The sequence below is a fragment of the Tupaia chinensis genome, unplaced genomic scaffold, assembly GCF_000334495.1.
Source record: "Tupaia chinensis unplaced genomic scaffold, TupChi_1.0 Scaffold142100_1, whole genome shotgun sequence".
NCBI lineage: Eukaryota > Metazoa > Chordata > Mammalia > Scandentia > Tupaiidae > Tupaia > Tupaia belangeri.
This window is the reverse complement of record NW_006201951.1, coordinates 1,166,687-1,181,210: the sequence shown is the minus strand read 5'-3', so window position 1 is coordinate 1,181,210 and position 14,524 is coordinate 1,166,687. Positions and strand designations below refer to the sequence as shown.

Below are 14,524 nucleotides of genomic sequence, written 5' to 3'. Positions count from 1 at the left end.
GTCGTGTGATCTCTGTCCTGGGAGGGGCCGCCAGTCCTCCGCCAGTCCGTCTGGCCTCGTCCCGTGGGACGTGGGGGAGTCTCCCTTGCAGACCAGGGCCTGATGGCATGAAGCAGGCCGGCATCTCCACTTGACAGCCATCCCCTCACCAGGGGTAGCTGCAGCGTGAGGTCATGCTCTGGTGCGCCGTGAGTGCGGGACACTGTGGGACCCCCACTGGGACGCCCGGCTCACGGCCACACCCACCCCTGCCCTCGGCCGGCTCTGCCCCGCAGCCTTGGCCCGGTCGCCGGCTCTCATGTCTGTGCCCCTGCCTTCTCGGCCACTCCCATGGGAATCCCACCCGTGGTAATGCGGGACGGGTAGACAGAGACACAGGCACGCACATGCACAAAGGGGTATACACATGTGTGCACAAAGAGACATGAGCGTGTGCGTGTGTAAGAACACACAGCATACGTATATACCCGTGCACACAAAGGTATGCATACATGTACACCGGGATATGTGTGCATGCAGGGAACATGCAAGACCATATGGACACATACACATGCACGTGCACAGGGCCGTGTGCACATGGGCCCCTCCCACCGGGGAGCAGGCGCTCCTTGGCTCCCTGAGCCTCTTAAATCAAGTCCGTCCACAACCACCCTCATCTGTGACCCGTGTTCTCGTCACCTGGCCCTTCCCACGAGCTCCAGGCTCCAGGCGGGCCATGGCGGGTGAAGTCAGGAGGCGTCCCGCAGTGACGCTGGCCCTCGCCGGCCCACAGCACTCCGTGGAGACCTCCGGGACACATCCAGAACAGCTGAGGCCATTGGCCAGGGCCAGGTCTCCCACGCGGCGTGTCCCTCTCGGCACACAGGCCCCCTCGTGGGGAAACGAGTGTGGCGTGCTCAGCCCTGGGTGGGCGCTGCACAGAGCCCGCGTGTGACACGTCCACTGGGCCAGGTAGGGCACCATTCTGACCGGGGACAGAGGACACTAGCGCCACCCACCTGGATCTGACCACGAGCTCTCCTGGCCGCAGGTGAGCGCCGTGGGACGGGTCACTGCGTGTCCCCTCTGGTTTGGATGGAGGTGAAAGCTGCACTTGGTGAGATGCACAGGCCCTAAAATCGAAGGGAGGGAGGCCACAGACACCTGCCAGGTCTGCAGGTGCCACACAGGGGTCGCAGTGCCACAGGCAACATCATCAGCCACCATGAAGTAAAACATCAATTCCCTACAAGTAAGCCACACAGCAGGCATGAGCACAGACGAGGACACGGGCATGGGGAGGACACAGGGAGGACACGGCAAGGACACAGGGAGGACATGGCAAGGACACAGCAAGGACACAGGGAGGACATGAGGAGGACACAGGGAGGACATGAGGAGGACACGGCAAGGACACAGGGAGGACACGGCGAGGACACGGGGAGGACACGGGCATGGCAACATGAGCACAGAGTGTCCCTACAGGAGGCCGGACACCACGCCGTCCTCAGCCCTTGGGAACAGAGCCGTGCAGAGCGCAGACAGCTTGCAGGGCAAGCTGGCGGGGAGCGGGGGTTCTGGGATGTGTCGCTGCCCATCCGTCTGTCCTGGGAGCCTCAGAAAGCATCGGCTGTGGTCCACTGCTGGCCCGCACCCCCAGACGAGGCTGTGTCGGGGCAGGGCATCCTCAAGGCGACGTGTGTCTGGCTGGGCTCCCAGCACAGGGCAGGCCCGATAAACGGACAAACGAATGATGATGGCAGAGAATGTCCTTGGCTTGCCGTGGGGAGGGCGGGGGGGTGGGGCCAGGGTCGTCCAAGTGGCCTACAGTGGCAGCCCCAGCCCCTTGGAGGGGCCTCCTGGCTAGGTGACCCCACAGGTGGGGACACTAGCAGTCAGCCGTGTTGCAGACCTGCTTCTCCCATCTGTCCAGCCCTGGCGGGGGGGCGTGTGACCACCCTGGCTGCTGGGCTGGCCTCGACCCAGGGGCTGCAGGACAGTGCAGGGAGGCGGGAGCTCTGCCTCTTGGCCCTGGGGGTCACCGCCACCACATGGACAGCAGAGGGCGGTGCCGACTGCGGTTCCGGCCCAGATCTACATTTAAATCTGGCACCACTTAAAACACCTGTCGACAGAAAAATAACCAACTGTAAAAATTAATAACTAATACTCAGTATGGTTTATTTCCAAGCCAAATATGAGTGCCCTAGGCCCGGAGAAGAGATGCACATGCCTTTCTCGGGGTGATCATGTACAGGGGTTCCTTTTATTTGTTTTTGAGATTAACAGACAACATTTAGTGAAGAGATTTTCCATTGGTCTGGCCCAAAAAGGCGGGACCTGTGGAAGAGGGGGCTTGTAGGTTATAGGTGGGTTCCACAATTCCTAGGTTGGTGATTGGAAGGGAGATCTGTGTCTGGGGAAGAGATTAGTTACAGAAAGGCTTAATCTACATCTCAAAGGAAAGGGAAGTTCTGTGTCTTGGGAAGAGATAAGCACAAGAATACACTGTAATCGGTTGGGACCAGCAGTTAGCGTAATGGCTATGTCGCTGGACTCCCACATAGTAGACCGCGGTTCAAGTCCCGGACCCAGTGGCTTAAAACTCACACTGGGTGTGTGTCCAAGATCCCGAGAGGAGAATGGAGGAGAAGGGATTGCGGCGTGACCATCCCCCCTGGGGGGTGATTTCTCACTTTCTGTCTCTCTCTGTCTGGTGAGCACACATGCCCTATAGCAAAAACCTCTCAAAAAAAAAAAAGAGAAAAAAGAATATTATGTGATTGGCTGAAAGATACTGTGCCAGGGACAGAGCTAGGAAGAATCCTGTTCATAGAAAATAAACGGTCTGTTAGTGTTTGTGGGCAGGAAAAGTAGTCAGATTTTTGTCCTTAGTCCGCCCTGTTGGCCAAAAATCATTCCTCTGAATGCGTGCTTAGGCCACAAAAACAAAGGGTTCCATGGCACTGAGAGGGCTTCTTTTGAGGATCCAGGTCCCACGGTGCTGGGGGGCTCCTCCTAGGAGTCAGGTCCCAGGGGGAAGACATGTCTGACAGACTTTTTCTAAATAGCCAGTTAAAGATCAGGTTTACCTTCGGGCAAGCGTGAAAGAGTCCGGCCTCAAAGTTCAAAGGAGGACGCCTTGGAGAAGATGTCTGTCACGTGCTACCGTGATCTGGGTTCGCAATTTTTTGTTCTTCCTCTTCCTGTATCTGGCATAGCGTGTACGTGTGACATGTAACACACATGCAGAGACAGTCATAAAAACTGCGGAGACTATGCGTCCAACAGTGTTGCAAACAGAATCAGAGGGCATCAAGCATCCCAACCACCCAAAACACCTCGACAGGCATCATCGTATTCCTTAATCGGGCTCACGGTAGGTTCACCTTCCTTATCAACACTTACTTGAACTAATTTCATTAGACGATTTTAATACTGGTACTGGTTCAGAGTCTAATAAGTTTAATTTTTCTTCTGGCCAGGCTGTTTCCATCGGTAACACATCCTGAGGGGGGTGTGAGTCAAATTCAAGAAACATCTGACCTTCAATGTCTAGATTATCATAGGACGTGTCTACAGGGAGCGAATTACCCTCCCAACAACTTACTGTTGCCCCAGGTGTCGGTACTAGGTGGGGTAAAAGAAGTCTGTTACAGGAACAATCAGCAACTTCCACCGCCTCATTTTGTTTTCCTTCCCAGCAAAAACGACCTTTCCCACGTACCAGATGTTATGTTCTGTGGGAGCTGACACCAGGGCCAGACCTGCGAGAAATCAGGATTTCAAGTAGTCTGCTATTTTCACAGAAAGGGAGATGGGAATGCCATGTGCTTTCATTGATCAAAATCGCCCAGCGACTCCGCATAGGGAGTATTCGTGGAGCATTAACAACTGCTCCAGTGCCTGCCAATTGGACTACAGAGTATTTTTGGCATGCTTTAGTTTTGGCACATGGGCTCTAAGGATACAATATTTGAGATCGCATTTACCATCTAGGAACTTCCATAAATCTGGAGGCCCATAGGTTACCCCTAGTGCTTGGACTGTGCTTCGGCACTGAGCAATGTGGGCCGCTGCTTCATGGCCACCTCAGATTCCACTCGTATTAACTTGGACGTGAGGTCTTGCTGGGTTAGGGTACAGGCCCATTCCCATCTCTGGGTTGCTGAATAGGTCATTATGGTTCGTCTGGTTTTTTCTACCCATCGGCTAAGGGCCACATTGTCCTTTAGGGCTGCTTCCCATCCCTGGCCCTCTTCCTGAAAAAGCACCCCTTCTATGTGACCTATAGGGGCATCCAACCACAGCTGCAAGGCTGATGAGCGGGCAGGCCGCACTGTGGCAGCTAGCGCATGAGGCAGCCGGCTTTTCCCCATCACACCCAGGCAGTTGCCTGAGTTTGTCGGCATTGAGGTCTGTGGTGATGCAATGCTCTGCTTGGACTGATCCTTGCAGAATCTGCCTGAGGTATTGCCGGGCAAGTAATCTTGCATAGCATCATATTTTGTAAAAGCTTGATAGTATAAGAATCCCATAAAGGTGGTACCGTTGGCAATGTTTACAACAGAGCTGTCCCACTTAGTAGCTTTCATTGTTTCCTGATCTACGTCATACCTGACGACGTGGTTTTCACCTGAGGGAAATTTGGGATATTTGCTGGAATCCAGGACAATCTGTTGAGCTTAAAGAGAGGTGGAGTATGGGGTAAGCAGATGGGAAAAAGGACGACTAGTAGAGACATTATTACCAATTTTGATGAAAAATCTCAACCACACCTATTATTAAAAATCTCAAGAGAAAAAAAAAACATAAGGGAAGAGGGAAGAAAAGAATCTTAGCCAGGTGTCTCTGGAGGGTGTCTTGGGATGTTCCGGAGTCAAAGCCGGGTATCAGAGATGGGTTCAGAGGCCCAGGGTGATTCGGGGTAGGGACCGGGTCAGGGGCTCGGTTAGGGGTGTGACAGGGACCACGAGGGGACTCCTTTTAACTTTGCAGCGTGTGGATTCGTCAAGAGAACCGGATAGGGTCCTTTCCATCAGGGTTGGAGGGGGTCCTTCAGCTGGTGCCGCTTCCAGTATGCAAAGTCACCTGGTCGCCAGGGCCCTTTGTGTCTTCATCCGCAGGTGCTCGCTGCGGAGAGATTCCATTACTAATTTTGCGCTTTCTGTCGGTGTCTGACGAAGGCTTGGCAGTAACGTAGTACTCTCCTTTTACTGGAGCTGGTTCGGATAGGCCTTCGTCCAGCCTCACAGGGCGTCCTGCGATTACTTCAAAGGGGCTTAAATGATGTTTTCCAAAAGGGGTGGATCTCAGATTTAACAAGACCAGTGAAGGGCCTTTGGCCAGGGGAGGCCGAAAGCGTCCGTTAACTTTGCCAGTTGAGTCTTTGTAGTGCTGTTTGTGTGTTCCCCAGGCCGGAGGACTGAGAGTGGTAGGCCCCGTGGAAGTGCTGCATTATAGGCCAGATCTTACAGATCGATTGAGCAATGTGTCCTGTGAAGTGGGTTCCTCCGTCACTGTGCAGCTCCAAACTGGAATCATTTTTTCTAACAAGACTTTTCCGACGGTTAAGGCAGTAGCCCTCCGACAGGGAAATGCTTCTACCCAGTGGGAGAGCGTACAAACCAGAGCCAACACATACCCGAAGTTCTGAGATAGTGGATCTGGATGAAATCCAATTGCCATACTTCAAAGCGTCCTTTGGGTAGGGGAAAATGACCCTGGGCACCATGCAAGGGCTTGCCGGGGTTCTGTTTTGGGCACAACGTGCACCGGGGCGTACCTTTGCAGCTATCGTGGGGATGGTTTCCATGGTACCATGTTTCAGGGCCCAGTGAGTCACTTCATGAGTGACCTACAGAAGAGGTAGCTGGGCACCTACAGGAACAATGGGTTTTCCTGGAGGCCTACCCGTAAGTCTCTGCTACAAACCTGCCTCCTTTTGTTGCCACATCTGTTTTTCTCTGGGAGAGGAAACCTGCTGGTATTGGAAATGAATGTTAGAGCATTTGCAGGCCTGAGGGCGCGTTCCCGGGCAGGACAGGCCATTTTTCCTAGTGCGGTATCAGCCAAATTGTTACCTTTAGTTTCATCTGCATGTAGTTTTGAATGTCCTGGGATATTTGTAATGGCTAGTTGCTTTGGCATCTGGATTGCTTCTAACAATTCTGAGACTTGTTGCCCTTTTCAGACAGGTTGGCCAGATGAGGTGAGGAAACCTCGTTTCCACAACCTGCCCAAATCATGGGCCACTCCAACGGCATAGCGACTGTCTGGGTATATGTTCGCGACCTGCCCACTTGCCACTTGCCAACTGGCAGGCTCTAGTTAGTGCTGTTCATTCAGCCACCTGGGCTGATTTCAGTCCTAGGAGTTGGCCACTCGATGATCTCTACCGACGAAGTACTGGCATATCCTGCGCGGCAATGTCCCCGATCGTCCCTTAAATAGGAGCCGTCTGAGAACCACACCAAGTCAGCATTTTCGACGGGGGTCTCCTGCAAACGTTCCTGGGGAGAGAGGGCTATCAGCAAGCTGCAATCGTGGTCTTGTTCCTCTGGCATGGGAAGCAAGGTGGCAGGGTCGGGAGTGTTAGGTTTCGGAGTCACGTTCGGGGCAGAAAGCAGGGGCGCTTCATGAGAGGCAAGGCGACTGACAGAATGGGGTTGCGAATGGTGGGAATTCCAAAGCGATCCCACAGAAGGGGGGCATATACAGGGAGTGGAGATCCGAGGATGGATTCCTCGGCGCCCGTGGATAAGGTGGCTGCAGCTGGTGTGGCTCTCGCACACGGGGAGGTCCTTTTGCCACAGGATCTAACTGTGGGCTAAAATTCCCAGCTGGTCTGTGGTGGTCCTCACGTTTGGGGTTAGCACTCTCAAGGCATTTCCATTTACTTCATGGACAAAAAGGAAAAAAAGGGAGTCGGTCATTTGGGTGACCCCACGCTGGTGCCCGGGTAGGAACTTGTTTTGAAGTTTTCTATGCAGTTTCTCCTTTTCTTCCCCGCAGATTGGATCTGGCTGGACTTGTTTCAATTTCTCGTACACAGGCTGGGCCATCAGTGAGGAATTTGGAATCTAGTTTTTACAGTAGCCAGTAAGTCCTAAGAACCCCCTCAGTCGTCTTTCTGTTTTGGGTAAAGGGAAGGTCATGAGAGTGGAGATTCTCTCAGGATTTATTAATAGCCCCTTTGAATAGATTATGTGCCGCAGATACTTAACTGTCGGGAGACAGAGTTGTAGCTTGCCCTTAGATACTTTGTGCCCCTTTCGACAAGCTGTTGTAGCAAGTGAACATTGTCTTCCTCACAGAAGTCAGAGACAGCGAACACAATAGCAGGTCATCCACATACTGAAGTAAGACGGAGCCATTTGGAAATTCAATGTTTTCTAAATCTGCCTTTAACATCTGGGGAAAATATGTAGGAGACTCACAATAACCCTGGGGCAAAACTGTCCAGGTGTACTGCCGTCTTTCCCACGTAAAGGCAAAAAGATATCGACTCCGTTGCTCCTATGGATATGCTGAAGAAGGCACTGCAGAAGTCAGCGGCAGAGAAATGACTGGCATGTGTGGGGATGCTAGGTAGCAAGGTATGGGGGTTCGAACCACGGGATGGCTAGGAATTATTATTTTGTTAATGGCCCTAAGGCCCTGAACAAACCTCCAGCCCTTGCCATTTAGCCTTTTGACTGGAAGGTCGGTGTATTACAGGGGCTAGTGCAAGGTATTATGAGGCCCTTGTTTAAAACCTCCTGAACAATGGGTTTAATTCCTAGCAAGTCTTCTGGCCTAAGAGGACACTGTTCAATGTTGGGCAACGGTTTAGACTTATCCATGGCTGTCTCTACGGGAGTGGCTGATCTTACCCTTCCAATACCTGAGCAAGGAGTCAGGCCTTTGGGACAAGAAAGCTCTATTTCTCCTCACCTGCTCTTGGTCAGCTTTTATCACCATAATATTACATGTAGGCTTTTGCAGGTCTTCAACGCCTCCTAGATTTAGGACCATCTCCCCCTTCTGTGAGAATGAGATACGGCACTATGTGTTTCCAGGAAACCTCGCCCTAACACGTGCATGGAGCACTCTCTGCTATAAGGGATGCATGGTGGCCAGGAGGTTCTCCCAGCTGGAATTTTAGTTTAAAGGCCGTGATGGGGAGATCTGAAACACCTACCATTCGGATTGTTTCTTTACTCCGAGGGAGAGGGCTTTTTCTCAAGGTTTAAAACTGACCAAGTTGCGCCAGTGTCTACTAGTGCCCTGTATCTTCCCGTTCTGGATATCTCAGTCTCCCCCAGGGCATTAGTTAGGAGCAAAGGAAAACCCCCTCCTTTCCCTCGGGGCCCCTATCCTGGAATCCGGCCTCCCTCGTGCTCTGTCCTTGGGGCTGTGCGTCCCCTGTGCGAGGGCTCGTTTGCGTGTCCTACAGTGGTGCTTAGTGTACCCCTGCCTCCCACAGTAATAGCAAACTTCCCCTTTCTGTGCTTGTCGCAGATTCCTGGGAGTCTGGCACATTAGTGTTCCCTCCACTGGTTTGCTTAGCTGTTTGCAGGCTCATCATTTTGGAAGTCATATCGTTTTCTCCTTTAAGAATGCCTGAGATAATTGGTCAGCTAGGGCAATGAGTTGGTTAGTGGGTAGGGACGCCCAAGCAGCATTGGTTCTTTTTACCAGGGTCACTAATTCCTCTTCTAAAGCCTATATGAAACCAGAGTTTAACCAAGTGTCACTCCTACCATTTTCGAAGTTTTCAGGGGTATCCCTGAATATTGTTTGAACGTTTTTTCAAGTCTAGAAAAAAAATCGGGTATTGATTCATTTGGGCAGATCTTGCATTGTTGCACTTTTGTCCAATCTAGAACCTTAGGGAACACTTGAGGCAGGACAGTGCTGAGGCGGCCTGAGAGTTGTCTGCGTTTGTTCCTCGCGTCCGCACTTATTTTATCAAAGTCATCCAAGGGGTTTTTCCAATCTGCTAACCAAAACCATTCTTCTGCCTTGTTTCCTGGAGCTAGAAGCTGGATTAGCTGGTACACATCTGAAAATCCGGGGTAGTAGGTTTTAAGGGTTATTTCAAACTCTTTTGCGAATCCAATAGGGTCTTTAGTTGGGTCAGGAAACCCCGATATTAAAGCTTCCAGTTCAGCCTTTGCCCATGGGGTATGTATTACATGCGGCTCTCCTCGTCCAGTGGGTTTCTCCTTAAAGGAGCAGCTGTGGTTTTATTTCCCACGCTAACATCGCCTACACCTTTAGTTAGGGCAGAGGCAGCAGGAGTATGAGGAAAGACAGAGCCGTCCGGACAGGGGAGTTCAGAGAGTAGAGAACAGGGAGGAGCGGAGAGAGAAATAGGTTCCGGCACCTTTTTTGTTCCAGAAACAGTTTCCGTTTTCCCTTTAATTCTGAGACAGTCGCAAGTATTTTTCTATTAATTTCCTGAAGGGATGTAAGCTTATCATTTCCTCTTTCCGTTGATTCTAAATACCAATCAAAAAAGGATTCCCATTCTTTTTCCTTAATGCGAGACCCTTGTTTTTGTAACTTAGCGCGCAAGTAAACTAACTTAGGAATATCAAAAGCTCCCCGCTTAGGGAGTTTCAATGCCAAATCAGCTTTTGTAAGTTCTCCCCAGTTTTCCAAGCATGGCAAGCTAAGGCGCCGTAACTGTCGTACATAAATTGAGCTGGAGAGCCCGACCGGGACGCCCTCCTTGCTTTCCCCAGCTGTAGATGTCTTATTTCCCAGATTTTACTCCCTCCTCTTCTTCCTTTTTTTTTTTTTAAATTGGAGAAACTGGTCTGAAAACTAAGGACTTTTTTTTTTAATGTGGTGGACCAATGTGCTGCTTTATGAGCGACTCTCCACTAGATGTCACCCTCGTGTCGAAATCGCTCGCCTTACGCGTCTCAGTTCCTTCAAGAATCTAGCACCCAGGAAAGGGGGCCCAAAACGCTCGAGTGGTCCGTCCTTATTTCGCGTTTACTGGACGGGCCTGTCTAAATTATTGTGTTGGGAATTTCCTATAGGGCCGTTACTCATCCTGCAGGGGACACTCCCTAAATAGGGCTCTCGGTCGCCTGAGATACCTACCCGAAGGGAGGAGCAAATGTCCTTTCTCTTCGGAGCTGAGAGGCTCAGTCTCCCATTTGTCTATTTTAGGGAACAGTCCAATTTCTCCACAAACTAGATAAATAAATATAATAAATTGCACAAAAACCGCTTTAGGATGTAACCTCAAATGTTAGGTTTTTGTAACCACCCTCTCAGAGGAGAACAAACCGCTGCTCCTGACTTGGAGGAGAGCAAACCGGGGTTACCCAAAACAGACAAACATAAGACAGACAAACAAGCAACCAGCTTAGAAATAAACCAGACCATCTACCACATTTTGGGAGGTCCGGGGCCAGAGAACTTACCGAATCTCCCCCAAGGAGAAGCTCGGAGCCAGAGGGGGCTCACAGGGCCCGCTGTGCTGGTACCAGGCACTGGGTTCGAAACCACCCCTTGGAAGATCTTCAGTTCCTCTCTGGTCCCATCTGGGTTGCCATCTTGTCGACAGAAAAATAACCAGCTGTAAAAATTAATAACTAATACTCAATGTGGTTTATTTCCAAGCCAAATATGAGACACACATGCCTTTCTCAGGGTGATCATGTACAGGGGTTCCTTTTATTTGTTTTTGAGATTGACAGACATTTAGTGAAGAGATTTTCCATTGGTCGGGCCCAAAAAGGCGGGACCTGTGGAAGGTGGGGAGGCTTGTACGTTATAGGTGGGTTCCACAATTCTTAGGTTGCTGATTGGAAGGTCTGTGTCTGGGGAAGAGATTAGTTACAGAAAGGCTTAGTCTACATCTCGAGGAAAGGGAAGTTCTGTGTCTTGGGAAGAGATAAGCACAAGAATACACTGTAATTGGCTGAAATATACATCTCAAAGATACTATGCCAGGGACAGGAGCTAGGAAGAATCCTGTTAATGGAAAATAAACGGTCTGTTAGTGTTTGTGGGCGGGACTTCCGGGGTCCCTTTTGAAAAGATTTTGGAAAATAGGAAAAGTAGTCAGACTTTTTGTCCTCATGTGTTAGGGTGCAGCACTAGGAGGCTCCCTGGAACCAGACAGGTATGGACAGGTGTGGGCAGTGGGAATGGGTGTGGGCCGGTGTGGACAGGTGTGGACAGATGTGGGCCATGTGGACCGGCGTTGGCCAGTGTGGACGGGTGTGGACAGGTGTGGGCCATGTGGACGGGTGTGCTGGTGTGGACAGGTGTGGGCCAGTGTGAACTGGTATGGACCATGTGGACTGGCGTGGGCTGGTGTGGATGGGTGTGGACAGGTGTGGGCCAGTGTGAACTGGTATGGACCATGTGGACTGGCGTGGGCTGGTGTGGATGGGTGTGGACAGGTGTGGGCCAGTGTGAACTGGTATGGACCATGTGGACTGGCGTGGGCTGGTGTGGATGGGTGTGGACAGGTGTGGGCCAGTGTGAACTGGTATGGGCCGTGTGAACTGGCATGGGCCGGTGTGGACGGGTGTGGACAGGTGTGGACCGGCGTGGGCTGGTGTGGGCTGTGTGGACTGGCATGGGCCAGTGTGGACAGGTGTGGACAGGCATGCACCTGTGTGCGTTATAGTCTACTGAGCAAGACATTAGAGGGCACCCAGACACAGCCACCTTTATTGGAGTTTATTGATTGAGCCGGCACCATGGGGGGACTCACGTCTCTCAGAACCCCGCAGCCCGAGTGAAAGGAGAAGGGAGCTGCTACAGGCCGAAACGCACAGCCGTGTCCGGGATGACTCGGGCTCACAGGGACAAAGAGCAGGGGGCTTGAGAGGTGGGGCAGGGCCGCTACAGAAGCAAGGAGAGCAGGCAAGCAGGCGAGTCACCCTTAAGGTGGCCAGGAGAGGGGGTTTGGGAACAATAGGAATGTTGGTCACTCGAGTTACTCTTAAACAAAGGGGGAAGGGAGGTTTCCAGTCACAGGGAGGCCCTTCTCCAAGATGTAGCTGAGCCTGCTTCATGTGGACGTGTGTAAACGCGTGAATGGGCGTGAATGGGCGTGGATGGTGTGAGCGAGTGTGGACAGCATGGATGGGCGTGGATGCGAGTGGGTGCGGACACGTGTGGATGGGCATGGTCCAAAGACCTATGGTGAACTGTCTTCCAGACATAGAGACAGGGGCAAGCAGAAGGCATGGTGGCTGGGGCACTCAACTCCCACATGGCCGACTGAGGTTCAAGTCCCAGACAGGGTGGCTTGCTTTCTCCCTCTCCCTCTCTCTGTGTCTTGCAGCTCAAATTGAAGAAGAAGAATACATAAAATTAAATAAATAATTTTAAAAAAAAGGTAAAGAGACAAAGAACCTAATATAAAATGAAAAGGGGCCCAGGAACCAGCAGTTAGTGTAATGGCTATGTCGCTGGACTCCCATGTAGTCGACCGCGGTTCGCATCCCGGACCCGGCGGCTTAAAACTCACGCCGGGCGCATGTGCGTGCGTGCCCAAGATCCCGAGAGGAAAATGGAGGAGAAGGGATTGCGGCGTGGCCATCCCCCCTAGGGGGTGATTTCTTGCTTTCTGTCTCTCTGTCTCTCTCTCTGTCTGTCTGGCGAGTGCACGCGCCCTATAGCGAAAAACCTCTCCAAAAAAAAAAAAAATGAAGAGGGGTCCCAACGGAGGCATGAAGCTGGACCCCACGAGGCTGGCACGGTTCGAGTCCCAGACCTGGAGACATGGAAATCACACTGAACACATGTACGTGTGAGCCCAGACCTGAGAGGCCATCCCCGGGGTGTGTTCTCACGGTCCCTCTCTCTCCTCGTCTCTCCCAGGAGGCACACATGCCCTGTGCTGAATTAGAGGGATTCCGAGCAAGCGGGAGATGACCAGAGTTTGCCGGAGAGAAGATGAGGCCCTTGAGGAGACGTCTATACAGTAAAGAAGGATGGGAATGCTGGGGACTTCCGCACCACACCGGGGATGTCTGCACCAAACCGGGGACTTCCGCTCCACCCCAGGGACACCTGCACCACACCGGGGACTTCCGCTCCACCCCGGGGACACCTGCACCACACCGGGGACTTCCACTCCACCCCGGGGAGGCCTGCACCACACCGGGGATGTCTGCACCAAACCGGGGACTTCCGCTCCACCCCAGGGACACCTGCACCACACCGGGGACTTCCGCTCCACCCCGGGGACACCTGCACCACACCGGGGACTTCCACTCCACCCCGGGGAGGCCTGCACCACACCGGGGATGTCTGCACCAAACCGGGGACTTCCGCTCCACCCCAGGGACACCTGCACCACACCGGGGACTTCCGCTTCACCCCGGGGACACCTGCACCACACCGGGGACTTCCACTCCACCCCGGGGAGGCCTGCACCACACTGGGGACTTCTGCTCCACCCCGGGGACACCTGCACCACACCAGGGACTTCCACTCCACCCCGGGGAGGCCTGCACCACACCGGGGATGTCTGCACCAAACCGGGGACTTCCGCTCCACCCCGGGGATGCCTGCACCACACTGGGGACTTCCGCTCCACCCCGGGGATGCCTGCACCACACTGGGGGATCCACTCCACACTGGGGGATCCACTCCACACTGGGGACAGCCACACCACTCTGGGGACATCCGCACCACACTGGGGATGATCCACACAACCTGGGGGCATCCACACCACACCAGGGGATGTCCACACCACCCAGGGGATGTCCGCACCACTTGATGATGGTCCACTCCACACTGGGGGACATCCATGCCACCTGGGGGCATCCACACCACACTGCGGGCGTCAACACCACCTGGGGACGTCTGCACCATGTGGCCGTCTGCACTGTCTGCTGGGGTGGGGGAAGGTGCCCTGCTGCAGCGTCAGGCTGACCTCCAGGGAATAGCTCATTCAGGCTGGGGCGTCCCCGGGTTCCACGTGCTGCAACTCAGTGGTGTTATGACAGCGTTGGAAGGAAGCGTGGCAAGATGGGAACTCTGGCAGCTACTGGGGAGACCAGGGTGGACGCTGGGTGGCTCCTGGTGGGCTTACACGGAGAGAGAGGAGCACGTAGGTGGAGACGCACACGCCCATTCTCTCCCTGTGTGACGGTGTCCTGCATGGCCTCGGGACGCCTACAGCTGGAAAATCCACATGGCCCCTGGGCTTTGGGTCCCCACACAGTGAGCTGACCAGCCTCTGTTCTGTCAAGCGACCAGACTCAGGCCCTTCTGGCCACCTAGGCCTTAAACCGTGCGGCCCAGACCCAGCATTCGGCCTCCAGGTCCCTCCTGCGGCGTAGCTCAGCGTGTGTGCCAGAGTGTCCTGGGGTTGTCACGTGACGTTTCCCATGAACACGGGAGCTGCTGAAGTGACAGGGTGCTCACACGGCGGGACGTGTCCAGAACCGTGTCCACGGTGCGCTGAGTGCGCGTCCAGGGTACCGAGGACAGGGCCATATCTGCACGAAGGGGCTAGGGCTGACCTCTCCACGCACAGGAGCCACGGAGCGCGTCCCAGGGAGACGAGCAGACG

At 53.3% G+C, this 14,524-nt stretch overlaps 1 long non-coding RNA gene across 1 annotated transcript; it reads right to left on the bottom strand.

Moving 5' to 3' along the window:
• Nucleotides 1-3,414: 3,414 nt before the first annotated feature.
• On the bottom strand, nucleotides 3,415-10,544 carry LOC102491824 (uncharacterized). The gene is made up of 3 exons (XR_003547008.1): nucleotides 10,404-10,544; nucleotides 3,590-3,746; nucleotides 3,415-3,487 (listed from the first exon to the last, which is right to left on the bottom strand). It is a non-coding gene; the product is annotated as an uncharacterized LOC102491824 (long non-coding RNA).
• Nucleotides 10,545-14,524: the final 3,980 nt, after the last annotated feature.